We start from the raw sequence: 17,450 nt of genomic DNA, 5'->3' as shown, positions 1-17,450 counted from the left end.
TGACTTAAGTAGAGATTGGTATTACTTTTTGTGCTTTAACACTAGTTTAATCACTTTATATTAATTAATGTCAATGTAAATTCATGACACGGTGGATAAAGAGCAGCATTTTAGTTATACAGAATTTAGCCATACTAAAATAATTATTAAAGCTTTCAGTAAAGTTGGTTTCATATTTCCATGGGGCAGATGTAAGAACACAAATTGCCAGGAAATTGCTTTTAAGCCAGGTGAAATTTTTTGTAACTTTTGAAATATTGCAAGCCATAATTGCTTCGTCTGTTTGCATTTCCACATAGACTATGGAATAAGTTGACTTTAGGTTCACCACAGGTAGTTCAGGCATTAGTGTAGGCATTATTACATTTAGCTTTACAAACTGGAGTAATATAATCATTGTTATACTCAATAAATTGAGTATAGTAAGAGTTTTTTTTGAAAGGTATATTCTTCAGACTTAAACCATTTGTTTAATATTCTGATTTGTAAAAGACAAAGAACTGTATGTGTTCCATGATTTTGTGAACAAGTATGCATCATGAGATTCCTCTTGAATATCACATTTTATAGGTTCATAGGTTCATAGGTTCATACTAGGCTATCTGCCCTAGGGCATTTATAAGCCTAGCCAGAATGTGTTTGGCTTTCGCCACCCATTTTAAATTTATTTTGCTATGCCCTTTTTCGAGGTTAGTATACTGTGCCTCTGTCTAACAGTGACACAGAAGTGATACCCGGGGTAAACCTACGATCTCCCATCCACTCATCAAGATTCCTCTTGAAGAGAGTCAATGAGGTACTCTGCCTAACCTGGACTGGGATTTTATTCCAGAGTGAAGGGAGCCTCTGGGTTATGAATCTGTCCCTCCAGCATGTCCTATTTATTTCAGTGCTGAGGTTCAAGTCTCTCGAGCGTAGCTCGATGGGATTTGGATTTTCTGAGGTGCAGCATGTCCATTAATTCCGGGTTGGACATGGCTTTATACATCAGGCACAGATCGCCTCTGAACAGGAGGTATGCCACTGAGTAGAGCTGGAGTTTCTTTAACCGGGCAGCATATGGCATCTGTTTGAGCCCTTTGATCCTCTTGGTGAGGTACTTTTGGGGTCTTTCCAGTTGCTGCAGGTGTCTGGTAAGGTACATCCCAAAAGGGGCATTGTACTCAATTATGGGCCTGATGAGGGAATGAGTAAAGAGGCACGATGACGTCCCCTGATCTAGATGTGAATCTCTTCATGATTAGGTGGGCTATATAAAATGTTTTTCTAACCACTTTGGCCACGTGGTTGTCAAATGAGAGATTGCTATCAACTTGGGTCCCCAGGTCCCTAATTACTTCTTCTGTACTTAATGGATTACCACCTATGTGGTAATTTGTGGGCACTTTGTTTTTGCCAAAGGGGATGACTATACACTTTTTGGCATTTAGCTTGAGGCCATGGCGCTGGCACCAGTTGTCTGTTTCTATGAGGCCCTTTTGGAGGATGCTTGTGTCGACTGGAGAGTCGATTATGGCACCCAGTTTGCAGTCATCTGCGAACTTGGTCAGCCACAGTCCTTCTGTGTTGGCCTGTACCTCCGAGAAATATATACCGAACAAGAGAGGTCCCAGGACTGAGCCTTGTGGGACACCACTTGTAACTGGTTTGGAGTCTGACATGGCTCCAGCAATTCTAACCATGTGGGTTCTGTCCTTGAGCCAGTTTGCAATCCATCTAGTGACATAGGGGTTTATATTTAAGCTGTTGAGCTTATCTATAATGCCCGAGCGGGGTATTGTATCGAAGGCTTTTGCGAGGTCCAGGTAGGCTGTGTGGACCACCTTCCCCTCGTCAATGGCCTTGGTGACTGTTTCAAAGAAATCAACCAGGTTTAAGAGGCAGGATCTGCCCTTAACAAAGCCGAACTGGGTAGGATCCAGTGTTTGTAGGTCCCCAATATCTTTATTTATGAGGTCCATGATGATCCTTTCCATAGCTTTGCAGACCAAGCTAGTCAGGCTTATGGGGCGATAGTTTCCAGGATCCGTTGAGGCACCACCTTTATGGAGAGGGACCACTGTTGCTGTACGCCACTCTTTGGGCACATATCCTGTAGTAAGGCTGAGATTGAACAGTAGTTTTATGTTTGGGTTTAGCTCTTCTTGGAGTTCATGTAGGACGCAGCCCAGGACACCATCTGGTCCCACTGATCCTGTGTTTTTTGCTTTGGAGAGGGCGGCTCTTACCTGAGCATCTGAGATGTCAGGGGGGCAGCACTCTGCTGGGATAGATATTTGCCCTTTTGGTGGGGAGGGGGGGGAGAAGTTTGCGCTGAACTTGTCAGCTAGGATGTTGGCAATGTCTGTGGGTTCGGTGTATTTTTTGTCATTTTGGACTAATTCTGAGCATATCTGGGAATTACCACCCAGGTTCCTAACATAACTAAAGAAAGCCTTGTGATTATCCTTAGTGTCCTGTGCAATTTTTCTCTCGAAGCTGGCCTTAGACAATTTTATGTGTGCCCGTAGTTTTTTGCTAATACTGATCAGTGATGCCTTCCCTTTTTGGGATTTTGCTCTATCATTTAGTAGCTTCCTCCTTCTATTGTATAGTTTGTTTATGGCTGGGGTCCACCAGACAGGACCCCTGCCTTTAGAGGATTGGGTCTTGGTTTTATTTGGGATCGATGATCCATGCATTCCTGAAGGTGTTCATAGAATGCGTTTATAAAGGATTCTGCAGTCTGGGCCATATTTTCCTCAGTTTTGAGGAGTGTGAAATTTGCTTTAGAGAAGTTTTTTACTGTGGTTTTCTGGGCAGGGGGTGGGGTCGGGATGTGAATATCCAGTGAGATTAGTTTATGGTCTGATCTTACCAGTGAGGGATACACTTCTGGTCTGGAGCATAGAGTCCCCATGTTGGTGATGATCAGGTCCAGTATGTTTTCCCCTCTTGTGGGAGTGGTAACAAGTTGTTCCATAGCATTTGAGTTTATAAATTCTAGGAACCTTTGGGCTAGGGTGTTGGAGCTAGAGTAATGCTCCCAATCTATGTTTGGGAAGTTGAAGTTGCCCAATATAATGGTGTTTGGAGAGACCTTCATATTTTCCAGTGTTCTCAGGAAGGCCGAGTGGGGTTCCTGGGTTTGGGAGGGTGGTCTGTAGCAGGCTATAAACTGGAAGGCAGTTTTACCCACTGTTAGTTGCACATGGATAGTCTCTGATGCTTCGTGCTTTGCCACCAACCTGGAGGTGTGGGTATCTTTGATGAATATCGATACTCCCCCTCCTTTTGTGGTTCGGTCCAAGTTTTGGGGCCGAAAAGCATGGTATGAAGTATAACCTGGTAGTGCTGGGGTGCTCTCGGGAGCCCTGAACCAGGTTTCTGTTACTGCACAGATATCGATGTTCTCCATGCTAAGGAGAGTTTCGAGCGTGCATCTTGAGGTTTAGACTTTTGGCGTTGAGTAGCATTACTCTTAGTTTCTTATCCCTTGTGATACCTATGGAGGTGGGTTTGTCTTTTGAGCCTTGCCTAAAAAGGCACTATGGGAGTAGCAAGAGCCTTTGCCAATATCCGAAAGCCCAGGGGTGACAGGTGCAAGCTGTCCCTAGCAAAGCATCGTGGCTTGTCGAGCATATCATCCCAAGCTGACAGGCATTGGATCCCCTTTGAATGACACCAGTACTTAAGCCAATTGTTGAAATTGATCATCTTGTCTTCATATTGTGGCATCATTCTTGGTGAGGGTAAGATGCTACTCAAGGTCAGGGTCATACCGGCCTGGGCTACATGCTCAGAGAGCTCCTTTATGTCTCTTTTCATGTAGTCCAGGGAGGTACGTCTCAGGTCATTCACACCAGCATGGACAATGACTGAGTCATATTTGTACTTGCCTTGGAGTGACCTGAGTGCTTGTGTTATGTGGCGGATCCTAGCGCCCGACAGGCTGCTCACCGTGACCCTCTCCTTGTTCAGCCTGGTGAGCGGGACGTCAGTGTGCCTGACGATAGAGTCACCTATTACAAGTGTATCAGGTGTGTTGTTTAGTCTTAAGGGCTGTGACTGTTTGGCACACTGGCTTTGTGAGATATGTGTTGCACGTGTTTTGTTTTGGGGTAGCGGCTGCTTGGGTGTCTGCTTTGGAGGTCTCTGCTGCTTCGGCAGATCTTTATTTAGAGCCTCTGAGTATGTTTTGTGTGATTATGTGTTTGGTTTGCTGTCGTGGTAGGTCTATGTGAGACTGGAATTGTAGTGAGTGTGGTTTCCTTCTCCTCCTGACTGGTTATGCCAGTACTGAGTTGAGAGAGCTTAGCCTCCAGTTTGGCTATATGGTTGCATCTCTCACATGTGTTGGAATTTGTTGGGAGGAGGAGAGGGTTGTCTGTGTACATGAGGCAGTTGTAACATTGCCTCAAGATTCCCAGATTCACCAGTTGGACCGGAGAGGAGATTGACAACTGACCTTTGGACATGCTAGAATAATATTGGGAATTCCTTAATAATTGAAAACCAGGGCCAGTGGGGAGTGAGGGTGTAGTGCTTTTAATTTTTAGTGCTGACTTATATAATTGCTTTAGTGAGCAAGTGCCAGGTAACTTAAGTACAATGTGTTACAGGTAACTTAAATGCAAAAATGACAAACAGTAACTTTCTTTCAAGTGAAACAAGGAAATAAGTACAGTAAGCAATGCAGATATCACTAGTGATCCACAGAAGCTGAGAAGCCACGTATTAGGTGGAATTAGCATTCCAGGGAAATAACAAGCAAACAAACAACAAGCATATAAACAAAGCTAGATTCAGCAGGCCTGGATCTAGTCTATGCTACAGCAAACAAGGTGTACCAATTTCAGTGAGATACAGTTCAAATATTCAGGCACTATAAACCTTTAACCAGAAATTCCCAGCTCAGAAGGGCAGAGTCCAGCCTCTTCTCCCACAAGAGTGCAGACCACGAACCTTCTTAATGTAAAATAACTGGCCTGAAGCCCAAGTGCTTAAACCAGAACTAATACACTTTAAGAATAACAGACACTGGGCTCGCAATCAGCAGTTCCCAACTTAGAAGGATGAAAGCTATATATTATAGATAATGATTTAGTAGCTTTTAGGGCAGATAATAAGGAAGAGACAGATCAAGATTTGAAAGGTTTTCAATTTCATAGTGAAAACAAGCTTTTTATATGTTAAGAAGTTCATTTAAAAACTAATTTGTTTTTGGGGATCTTGGCTTCTATTCTATAAAGTCTTTAACTGTAGAGCTGATAAGTAGTGGAAATTTTGAAAAAGCAATCATTTTATTATTAATTAAAATATTTGGATTGGCTGAAATAAAAAAGCCATGTGGCCAGGGTGTAGAATTTTCATAAGTTTTTGTAAAGGATCAGTGTGTTGCTTAATCAGTAAATTAATTATTTTTTTAATGTGATTATGTATAAGATAGGAAGTTGCCTTACAGTTGCAATTAACTTATTCAATTTATTAATATTTTTTATTTAAATTAGTAATTGTTAACAGTTATTCTCACTAGTGATAATATATAATTATTGAACATAGGATAGGCAAGGCCCATCTATAAACAAATGGGATAGGTTATCTTGAATATAAAAAGGAATACTAGCTCAGCTTAAATTGGCCTGCAAACTAGCCTAGTACTTATCTATGAACCTTTTTGTGTATTGCTATTACACTCTTAATTATGGATTTCTTTACCTCCCAAGTTTCCTTAGCTATGTCCATCAAGCCTCAGGGATGTCTCCCATATGGAAACTCAAATATTGTAAATCTTACTGATGCTTAAGGCAACTCTCTTATAGCAAGCAGGAGGTAGGGAAGTAACTGATCTTAGTTCTTACCATCTTGTTCTGTGGCCTTCTTTAGCATAGACTTTAGAGTTTTATTAAAGTAATCCACTAACCATCACTTTGAAGGTGGTACACTGATGTTCTAAATTGTTTTATCTCAAAATACTATCAAAGTCAGTGTATTACCTTGGATGTAATTGGGGTTTTTGGGTCTGTGAGTATTTCTTACCCTAGAGAAAAGTCATAATGACATTTTTACTACTTACAACACTGGAGTTTTGCAGTGGTATTGATTCAATAAATTTTGTAGCAATGTTAATAATCACCAGAATGAAGAGTAGCTATTATTACACTTCACTAATGGATCTACAGGATTCATTGCCCTCAGTGATTTTCATCATACCAGGCCACTGAATCCTTACTAAAATTCTAGCTTTAGCTTTGTCTATTCCAAAGTTTCTTCCAAAAATATATGTGCAATTGTTATCCCAAATTATATAAATTCTAGCTTTAGCTTTGTCTATTCCAAAGTTTATTCCAAAAATATATGTGCCATTGTTATCCCAAATTATATAAATAGTTTTGGAACAATGAGCTGGTATATGATATAAATGGTTTGGAACAAGGAGCTGGTGTATAATATAAATGGTTTGGAACAATGAGCTGGTATATGATATAAATGGTTTGGAACAATGAGCTGGTATATGATATAAACAGTTTGGAACAAGGAGCTGGTGTATAATAAATAGTTTGGAACAAGGAGCTGGTGTATAATAAAAATGGTTTGGAACAAGGAGCTGGTTATAATAAACGGTTTGGAACAAGGAGCTAGTGTATAATATAAATGGTTTGGAACAAGGAGCTGGTATATGACATAAATGGCTTGGAACAAGGAGCTGGTATATGATATAAACAGTTTGGAACAAGGAGCTGGTGTATAATAAATAGTTTGGAACAAGGAGCTGGTGTATAATAAAAATGGTTTGGAACAAGGAGCTGGTTATAATAAACGGTTTGGAACAAGGAGCTAGTGTATAATATAAATGGTTTGGAACAAGGAGCTGGTATATGACATAAATGGCTTGGAACAAGGAGCTGGTATATAATATAAATGGTTTGGAACAAGGAGCTGGTATATGATATAAATGGTTTGGAGCAAGGAGCTGGTATATGATATAAATGGTTTGGAGCAAGGAGCTGGTATATGATATAAATGGTTTGGAACAAAGAGCTGGTGTATAATATAAATGGTTTAGAACAAGGACTGGTATATGACATAAATGGTTTGGAACAAGGAGCTGGTGTATAATATAAATGGTTTGGAACAAAGAGCTGGTGTATAATAAACGGTTTAGGACAAGAAGCTGGTATATGATATAAATGGTCTGGAACAATGAGCTGGTATATGATATAAATGGTTTGGAACAAGGAGCTGGTATATGACATAAATGGTTTGGAACAAGGAGCTGGTGTATAATATAAACAGTTTGGAACAAGGAGCTGGTATATGATATAAACAGTTTGGAACAAGGAGCTGGTGTATAATAAATGGTTTGGAACAAGGAGCTGGTGTATAATAAACGGTTTGGAACAAGGAGCTGGTGTATAATATAAATGGTTTGGTACAAGGAGCTGGTATATGACATAAATGGTTTGGAACAAGGAGCTGGTGTATAATATAAATGGTTTGGAACAAGGAGCTGGTATATGATATAAATGGTTTGGAGCAAGGAGCTGGTATATGATATAAATGGTTTGGAACAAAGAGCTGGTGTATAATATAAATGGTTTAGAACAAGGACTGGTATATGATATAAATGGTTTGGAACAAGGAGCTGGTGTATAATATAAATGGTTTGGAACAAGGAGCTGGTGTATAATAAACGGTTTAGGACAAGAAGCTGGTATATGATATAAATGGTCTGGAACAATGAGCTGGTGTATGATAAATGGTTTGGAACAAGGAGCTGGTATATGATATAAACAGTTTGGAACAAGGAGCTGGTGTATAATAAATGGTTTGGAACAAGGAGCTGGTATATGATATAAATGGCTTGGAAGAAGGAGCTGTGTATAATAAAAATGGTTTGGAACAAGGAGCTGGTATATGATATGAATGGTTTGGAACAAGGAACTGGTATATGATATAAATGGTTTGGAACAAGGAGCTGTGTATAATAAAATGGTTTGGAACAAGGAGCTGATATATGATATGAATGGTTTGGAACAAGGAGCTGGTATATGATATGAATGGTTTGGAACAAGGAGCTGGTATATGATATAAATGGTTTGGAACAAGGAGCTGTGTATATGATATGAATGGTTTGGAACAAGGAGCTGGTATATGATATAAATGGTTCTGGAACAAGGAACTGGTGTATGATATGAATGGTTCTGGAACAAGGAGCTGGTGTATGATATGAATGGTTTTGGAACAAGGAGCTGGTGTATAATATAAATGGTTCTGGAACAAAGAACTGGTGTATGATATAAACAGTTTTGGAACAAGGAGCTGGTGTATGATATGAATGCTTTTGGAACTATGAACTGGTGTACAATATAAATGGTTCTGGAACAAGGAGCTGGTGTATGATATAAATTGTTCTGGAACAAGGAGCTGGTATATGATATAAACGGTTTGGAACAAGGAGCAGGTGTAGAATTCCTTCTCTGCTTTTGTATCTCATGTGTAATAAGTCATTCTTGGGCTCACAATATAGGTATGGTATGGGACCACCCTGCTCATTAGTTTCTCCTTATATTCCAGATATATTTCTCCCTGCTTAATGTATCATTGAGCTATTATGCTTTCTTAAGATTTCCATAACTTATCTGTAAATCTGTAAAATGAGACACTTACCAGTTTACTGACATAACTACAAAAGGTAAGTCATAACAGTGATTTTCTTCTGCTTTTTGCAACTCCTTCAGTTTCAACTTAGTGATTTTTGTTTGCCTTAAGCATCTTCTGCTTAGAGTCCTGTTTCTGACTACCCCCCTGTTTTTTTAACCTTATCAAAGGAAACTTAGGACTCTGTTCAGGTTCCCGTTCTTTTCTCTGTAAGTTTATCACTATGTTATCCATAGGCACTGGAACCATAGGGTAAGGGGGAGGGAGCACCACCCCCACCTTTACAGCTGCAAGACCTGTAACAACATGGAGTTTTTCTTTAAGAAGGACCCAATGGAGGACTCATGCATGCTCTGCATGCTAACGTAATTTAAACACAAAAGTGCGCAGGAAAAACTGATCACATCATTGCTAGCGGACACTAAGCCTGTTGCCAGGGTAAACACCCATGGTAAGCTCTGCTCCATTTAATCATTTAAGTGCTGTGGTGCTCTGTTTATTCATTTAAGTGCTGTGGTGCTCCATTTATGCAATCATTTAAGTGCTGTGGTGCTCTGTTTAAGCAACTTTGTGTGTGTCCATTTAAGTGTTGTGGTGCTCACTGTTTAAGCAATTTTGTGTATGTCTGTTTAAGCAATTATTTAAGTGCTGTGGTGTGTGTAAGCAATCATTTAACTACTATGGTGTGTGTTTAAGCAACCATTTCAGTGCTGGGGTGTGTGTTTAAGCAACCATTTAAGTGCTGGGGTGTGTGTTTAAGCAATCATTTAAGTGCAATCATTTAAGTGGTGTGTGTGTGTATAACTGGTGGTTAGAATTACCCAGGTTCAAACCCTGAACCTTGGTATAAGGGCCTGCATTCTCTACTCACACCAGCACTTGTGATTCAGGGAGTTGAGTCCATAGCTCTCAACTGTCTAGATTTTCACAGAATATTTGGTTCATACTTTTGGTCTGTTCCCCTTAAAATTTGTGGTTTTGTGGCAAATCAGTGAGAACGGAATTTGGTAAATAATGATAGCCCTTTAAGTTTCAGTCTTCCTATCTTTTTTGGAAACACATGGTAACACAAAACACTATTTCAGCAACTTTCTAAGATTATACAAGCAATATTTAAAATGTGCCCCTGGTTTTGCCCCCCCCCCCAATAAATTGTGGCTATTTCCACATTTCTTCTGCTGTGAAATTGAGAGATTTAGCAGTGCTAAGTGGATGGTGCAGTGGTGCAGTGGTAGTGTTGTTGCCTCACAGCAAGAGGTTCTCTGGTATGATTCTTGGCTGGGGTGCCTTCTGTGTGGAGTCTGTATGTCCTCCCTGTGTTTGTTTGGGTTTCCTCTGGGTGCTCTGGTTTCTTCCCATGTTACAAAGACATGCATTTGGAACATTTCTCACCAGGCCTCTGCTGAAAATTGTCTTTGTTCCAAGTTGAACTTTCCCAGTAAACAAATGTTAAATAAATAAAAAAAAATTTACAAGGAGCTCTTCAGGGGATGAGAAGTTTAGTGCTGCTTATTCCAAATCTGTTTGCATTGTTAGTAGCACAACAGGCAGTAGCCTTACTTTTGATGCAGAAGGCTCTGGGTTCTACTTCCACAGTATGCAGATGGATCGCTGATACTGTACTGTGTTGTAATTTAAAGGGAGTGGATGCTGCAGTCCTGTGAATGTCCTCCTTTGGAGGAATTACCTACTAACTATGAACTCGTTATCAGTTTGCCATCCATTCCCTATTGCAATATTACTATCTTATCATTTTTAATGTAACATGGGCAATTTATTCTTCAAGGGCAACAGCCACTTTATTTGTAGATGAAACAATGAAATATAAAGTTGTTTCCTAGCAGCAACCTCTTCATTAGTCAAAGATCCCTTTAATGTGGAATTATTTAGATGACTGACGTCTGCAGAAATTTTGCATATTTACTGATATTGGTGGATTGTAATGACAGAAGTTTGAGTGACCTTTTATGGTTGAAATTTTCTGAAATGGGTAGTTTTGTCATTATTGGTTCATACATTTTGTTTCATTGCTTACTAGAAGACTGTTCAAAACTATGAATTTAAAGCATATTCTAACAACTGCTGCTGTATTATACAAAGAATATAATTTAATACAATCAGGAAGGTGAATCAAAGAATGCAAACATGTATGTTGTTGTTCTTCTTTCGACTTTTCCCAGTTAGAGGTCGCCACAGCGGAACTCCGGTCCACTAATGATTGGCAGAAGATTTTTTCGGTGCTGAGGTGCCAGCCCAACGCCCAACCTTTAGCAAAGGCATGCCCATTCACACATGTCTTTTGAACACCACTCGACCATGGGGAGGACATGCAGACTCCACACAGAAGGCGCTCCAGCCGAGAATTGAACAGGAGAACCTCTTGCTGTGAAGCGACAATGCTACCGCTGCGCCACCGCTGCTCTAATGCAAACATGTATGTATGGCCCTAAAAATGTGTTTGAAAACAGCCCAGAGGAAAGTGTGAAAGGCTCAAAATCATGCGCAAACTTTAAGCTTTACTCTTGTTACCAAAGCAATGGATGAAGGTGAAACAGTTCACACCACATTACCTTGACCTGGCCAAGCCTTTTGACACAATCCCCTAACTCAGGTGTAGTACAAAAGGTAAATAATGTAGGAGCAAACACTTACATTGCTAACTGGATTCTCAACTTGCTCACAGGATGCAGGACGTCAAAAACAGGGGAAGAGACCAATCACCAATGGAATCCTCCAGGGCTCAGTAGGGGAAGAGACCAGTCACCAATGGAGGCCCCCAGGGTTCTGTGCTGAGAATTTTTCTGTTTGGCATATACATCTCAAAAGTAAAAGGAAATACCAAAGGGCTTTGGCTGGCTAAGTTTGAGATGACTGCAAGCTAGGAGCAGTTGTTGAATCCCCAAATAACTTAACCATCATGCAGGAAGGTTTATCCCAAATAATGAGTGTCAAAATGACAATGTCCTCTGAGAACTGACCCAGTTGTTTGGCATTTGGGAACTTGTGTGTACAGTGACAACGTTTGACCAATGTGTGCCCAGAGTTATAAGAATGCCTTTCTATATTGCACAGCTTATAAACAAATTGATTGTGACTAGATCTAGAGATGTTGTTGTCTTCCTTTACAAAGCTCTCATTAGGTCAATAATTTTGTATAATGCTCACTTTGGCATGTATCTGTCCAGCCTCATGCAACAATTGGAATACCTTCAGAAATACCTTACTACAAAGATACAAGTCCTAAACAATAGGTCTTGCATGGACCACCTCAAAGATCTATTACTATATTCAGTATCCTATAGACTGCTTACAGGTGACATGTCTGGCATACAAGGCATGCTCCGACCTAATACAGATGGACCTACTGAACATCAGCAAGTCAAATGGCATCAGAAATACTCAGTCCAGGTATCTAAACTGAATGTTGTGGAGAGATGGATATATATCACAGAGACTACCACTGTTCCAGAACAGACTATCCATAAAAATAAAACAAAGCTCATCTGTCCATATTCAAATGCAACTTGCATATAAGGATGGATAATAGAAAATGTACTCCAGGATTGCCCCTCATGCCACTAATGGATAGAGGCAGTTCCTAAATGCTGCATCCCTTACATGGGTCCCCTCAAATTATCTGTGGTATGATCACAGTTATTCTCACTAGGGCTAATATACAATTATCAGCTATGGGATAGGCAAGACAAATCAGAAAATGTTAATTCAAGCACCAAAAGAGAATTGGCTAAGCTTAAAATGTCCTACAGTGAACCTATGTTGTGGTAGTAAATAGTTATAAAAAATTGCCCCTTTTAGATGACTAAGTGCCCCTCTCACCCTCTGAGCCCCCCCACCAAGTCTTCAACAGCTTCCAGCGCCTATGATGTTGTCACTTTATGTTTCCACACTGACATGTCTTATTACTTCAGGGACTAGAATCCTTTAACAAGGCTCCATATTATACAAAAAAGGTTTCTTCATGTCAGTATCTGCGGTGACTTATTTTTTCTGGTAGCTCGCAGGTTCTTTTCTGCCTTCCAGTGTAAGACATTTTTCCGTTAAAGTTTCATTATCTATTTCTTTTTCATCATGACGGCAGTGTATCGTAACAATGTGGTAGAAGTTGGCACACCTATACTGTTGTCATTATCATAAGAACGTGTTTTTAACTGTGTGTCAGGCTCCTGTTCCCTCCTCTCTTCTTACTAGCAGTGTATTTGAAATTGTGCATTTCTTAGTAACGTGTCAGATTTCTCACATTCTAAGCTGAAATATTTTCAGGCCACAAGCTAAGTTTGTTCCTTATCCCCACAATTTCCTCACTGACTTGAACTGGGAGAATCCTGACAGGTTACAGCATCATGTGTTAGGCTAGGAACTAAAGCTCCAGGATGTAGTACTTTACCAAAATACACCTGAATTTCTACATGTGTTATAGGGTACTTTTTCTTATGTCCCTGAATGCACATCTCCGTCAGCATTCTGTGATCATTTGTCTTATGCTTGCAGACATACTGTTCAATGAAAATGTTGTATGCCAAACACAGACTTTGGCAGGGTTAGTTGTGGGATTGTCAGAGAGATGAAGAAAGTAGACAGGAGTATAAGGAGATGAGGCATATGGTGAAGAGAGATGTGGTGAAGGCTAAGGATAAGGCGTATGGAGAGTTGTATGAAAGGTTGGACACTAACGAGGGAGAGAAGGACCTGTACCGATTGTCTAGACAGAGGGACCGAGGAGGGAAAGATGTGCAGCAGGTAAAGGTGATAAAGAATAACGTACACACAAGTGAGGAGAGTGTGTTGAGCAGATGGAAAGAGTACTTTGAGGGGCTGATGAATGAAGAGAATAAGAGAGAGAGAAGGTTGGATGATGTGGGGATAGTGAATCAGGAAGTGCAACAGATTAGCAAGGAGGAAGTAAGGACAGCTATGAAGAGGATAAAGAATGCAAAGGCTGTTGGTCCAGATGACATACCTGTGGAAGCATGGAGGTGTTTAGGTGAAATGGCAGTGGAGTTTCTAACCAGATTGTTTAATGAAATCTTGGAAAATCAGAGGATGCCTGAGGAGTGAAGAAGAAGTGTTTTGGTACCGATTTTTAAGAATAAGGGTGATGTGCAGAGCTGTAGTAACTACAGAGGGATTAAATTGATCAGTCACAGCATGAAGTTATGGGAAAGAGTAGTGGAAGCTAGATTAAGAAGGGAGGTGATGATTAGTGATCAGCAGTATGGTTTCATGCCAGGAAAGAGCACTACAGATGCGATGTTTGCTCTGAGAGTGTTGATGGAGAAGTACAGAGAAGGTCAGAAGGAGTTGCATTGTGTTTTTGTGGACTTAGAGAAAGCATATGACAGGGTGCCTAGAGAGGAGTTGTGGTATTGTATGAGTAAGTTGGGAGTGACAGACAAGTATGCAAGTGTAGTACAGGACATGTACGAGGGTGGTGTGACAGCAGTGAGATCTGCCGTGGGAGTGACAGATGCATTTAAGGTGGATGTGGGATTACATCAAGGATCAGCCCTGAGCCCTTTCTTATTGTGATGTACACGTTGACAGACAAGATCAGACAGGAGTCCCCATGGACTATGATGTTTGCAGATGACATTGTGATATGTAGTGAAAGTAGGGAACAGGTTGAGGAGATGCTGGAGAGGTGGATGTATGTTCTAGAGAGCAGACAAATGAAGGTCAGCAGGACTAAGACAGAATATATGTGTGTGAATGAGCAGAGGGATAGAGGAATGGTGAAGATGCAGGGAGTAGAGTTGGCAAAGGTGGATGAGTTTAAATATTTGGGACCAGGAGTTCAGAGTAATGATGAGTGTGGAAGAGAGGTGAATAAGAGAGTAGAGGCAGGGTGGAATGGGTGGAAAAGAGTGATTTGTGACAGATGGGTACCAGTAAGGGTGAAAGGGAAGGTCTACAAGAGGGTAGTGAGACCAGCTATGTTATATGGGTTGGAGAAGGTAGCACTGACAAAAAGGCAGGAGTCAGAGCTGGAGGTGGCAGAGTTCAAGATGTTAAGATTTGCATTGGGTGTGATGAGGATGTACAGGATTAGGAATTTGTATATTAGAGGGTCAGCTCAGGTTGGATGGTTTGGAGACAAAGCCAGAGAGGCAAGATCGCATAGGTTTGGAGATGTGCTGAGGGGAGATGCTGGGTATATTGGGAAAAAGATGCTAAGGATGGAGCTGCCAGGCAACAGGAAAAGAGGAAGACCAAAGATAACGTCTATGGATGTGGTGAGAGAGGACATGCAGGTGGCTGGTGTGACAGAGCAAGATGCAGAAGACAGGAAGAAATGGAAACAGATGATCCACTGTGGCGACCCCTAATGGGAACAGCCAAAAGAAGAAGAAAAAGTTGGATAAAGAAAACTCAGACCTATGTACATTTAGCACTCCTTTGGATAATATCACATCCTGTAAATGCTATTTGGTATTTTGATTCTCCAAGGCCTTTCAAAGAACCATTGCAAACACTGCAGAAAGTCTGGACTGGAACTAGTACAGAGTGAAACATAGATGTAGCATGACATCAAATTGACAAAGTTGTTGAAAATTCTGCAACACTCTAATGTGAACCTGAATCAAAGGAACGGCTGTATAGTTTTTAACTCTATACAGGGTACCATGGGCAGAAAGCATGGAATATGGCCTGATCCTGAAATGTTATGCCTATAGTACAACTGGAATATCCCAAGGATAAAGCTGCCTTGCAAATGTTCTTGGGAATGGTTCAATGTCTTGCACAGTTCATGTATGTTTTCTCAATAGTGTTGATAACGTTGTGAAAATTGCTTGGAAAGTGTTGAAAGCAGCTCTGAAATCTTGAAGAGGTTGACCATAGAAATTCCTGCCTGCAGATATTATGGAATCAACAATTCAGTGATAACAAACCAAGCAAAAAAAATTAAACCAAATAAATCCAAATAAATGTTGCAGGCTCAAACTTAATCCACCAGAAAAATAATTTATTGAAGTTAGTGCTTTCGTTTTACTGCATTGAATAAAACTTCTGACAAAAAAGGAAAGAATCATTGACCCTTAAATAAGTAACACAACCTCATGACAAAATTAATCCATTAGGCATTAAAGTCCACTCATCAAATAAATGTGCAGCCATATCAATAAATCCATTATTAGGCAAAAAGCAAGATAAAATAAGGTAAAAGTGTTTGCCACACACATAATAAAATATAAATAAGTAAAAATGTGACCACCACACCGTAAAGTCCACTCCCTAAGTAAACACAATATAAACAGCCAAAAACAAAGGTCGGGAGTATACTTAGGCAAGCAACAACAAGTTCTTTCATAAAGCTACGTACGCCAGTAAGGATAAATATCTCTAGAGGCTTGTATATTAACCGCTCTTCAGCTCAGTATAAAATCAATGTTCACCTCAAAGTTACGTATCCTCCAATGGTTACACCTCGCCAAGTAGAATTTAGTTGAACTCACTTCACCATATAAGCTTCTATTTCATAAGGATGAGACAGGAACATAATCCACCAGGAAAATGCACATGGCAAAATATCTTGATCAATCACTATGGCTTTATTAACATGAATAAAGAAATAGGCTAGCGCTTTCACCCGTAGGCTTCTTCAGGCCATTAACATTCAATTAATACAGGTTCTTTTTATATACACATCTATTCCCTTTCATTATGATGTCATATCCTGTATCAATTAGTTAATATCTTATATAAGAATTTTTTATAATATAACAAGCGCTGTTAATACATACCTAAAACACATAAAAATCTATGTAAGAGATTTTTCTCTAAGAAATATAAAAAACATTTACGTTAAAAAGATATATGTATATTATGATATAAAAAGTTTTTTAATTTAATGAGTTCATATAAAAAATATATATGTTGTATGTACATATATGTATATATATAAAACCTTAAATTTCATTTTATTTACATTCATGTACGTGTACAAAGCAAACATTTCTAAAGTAAAATATATGTAGTTACTTATAAGTAACGCTCCTCTAGAAATACGGAGTATATTATACATTTCTAAGAAATTCTACATATAAATACACGTAAAATGTACTAATTAAGAAATGTAAGTATTCAACTCATACATTATCAAAAGGTTTATACTATACTAAGTCTAGACCAAAAATGGTATATACACATGAATACATTTACTAGGGCAAAAGTAATATAGACATTTTGGAATTTATCATATTCAAATGAGTAGTGTGTCACTAGCGTGGCTCTAAAAATATAGGCAATACTAAATACTAGTTCAGTTAGTAGTACAATCCTCCAGTACTGGTATGTAACTTATTTGTATATAAATTCAAAGTCATAAAATACTATTACAAAAGTAGTACACAACAACTCTCTATCTTATACGGAAGTAATTGCCTGCATCAACTATTAGATATTAATATGTGAGAATATTTCTAAACTCACATAAGCAGACTTATAGTATCCTACTGACTTTTGAATCCATATTAATTAATTAATTAATTAATTAATTAATGTCCTTTTCTAGGGAGTATTACAGTATATCACAACTTCCTAGCCTTTAGTACTGGTTTAATAGGAATTCTGTCATTTATTCCGGGCAACTGATCAGCCCTGAGTCTAATTATCCATTTCATCTCATTCTGTTCTGTTCTATTTGATACATCCCCATGTCTAATGGTAACATTATTAATTTGGAGGACCATAAATTTGAATTTATGGTCTGATGATGTTTCATGTACATGTTTAGAAAGAGCATTTTTACAAGATTTTATTCTTATATTATAAATATGTTCTCTCATTCGATC

Source organism: Protopterus annectens, chromosome 12.part0 (assembly GCF_019279795.1).
Source record: "Protopterus annectens isolate FY-2018-M chromosome 12.part0, PAN1.0, whole genome shotgun sequence".
Classification (NCBI taxonomy): domain Eukaryota; kingdom Metazoa; phylum Chordata; order Ceratodontiformes; family Protopteridae; genus Protopterus; species Protopterus annectens.
Note: the sequence above shows the minus strand (reverse complement) of the source record.